Consider the following 825-nt stretch of genomic DNA (forward strand, 5'->3'; position numbering starts at 1 on the left):
TATATATATATATGTATATGTATGTATGTATGTATGTATGTATGTATGTATGTATGTATGTATGCATGTATATATGCATGTATGTATGTATATATTTTGTTGCAATTCGGGATGGTCATTCTTTTTTCTTTTTTTTTGCCAACACAAATTCATATATGTATATATGTTCCGAAAGGTAAAATATTGACCACGTAAAAGTGGATGTTGAGTTAGTACGCAGAAATTCTCCGGTGTGTGTATGTGTGTGTGTGCGTGTGCGTGTGCGTGTGAGAGAGAGAGAGAGAGAGAAAAAGAAAGAAAGTGCGTATGTGCGCATGTGTACATGTTTGTATTTATATGGTGCTTGTCTGTTTGTGACGATTTGTACGTATGTATATGTGCATGCTGTATTGTTCTTTGTGTATTACACAAATCTGCAAAACCACTGAATTTTTTAAAAATTTATTTCCTGTCAACCAACCTCCATACAACGTCACCCACTTTTTATGGGGGAATAACTTGAAAACATTCCAGCAGTTCATTAGTTAATCAAACAGTGTATATCAATGCATCTAACACGCACATATATATATATATATCTATACATATATATACAGACACATATATATACATACATACACATATACATACGTATATATATATATATACATATTGCACATATATATATACATACGTATATATATTACGTTTATATAAATATATATATATTTCTTAAATATATTCATATACGTATACATATATATATATATACATATATACACACATATACATATACAACACACACACATATACATATATATATATATATATATATATATATATATA

The sequence above is a fragment of the Octopus bimaculoides genome, chromosome 13 (genome assembly GCF_001194135.2).
Source record: "Octopus bimaculoides isolate UCB-OBI-ISO-001 chromosome 13, ASM119413v2, whole genome shotgun sequence".
In the NCBI taxonomy this organism is placed as follows: Eukaryota; Metazoa; Mollusca; class Cephalopoda; order Octopoda; family Octopodidae; genus Octopus; species Octopus bimaculoides.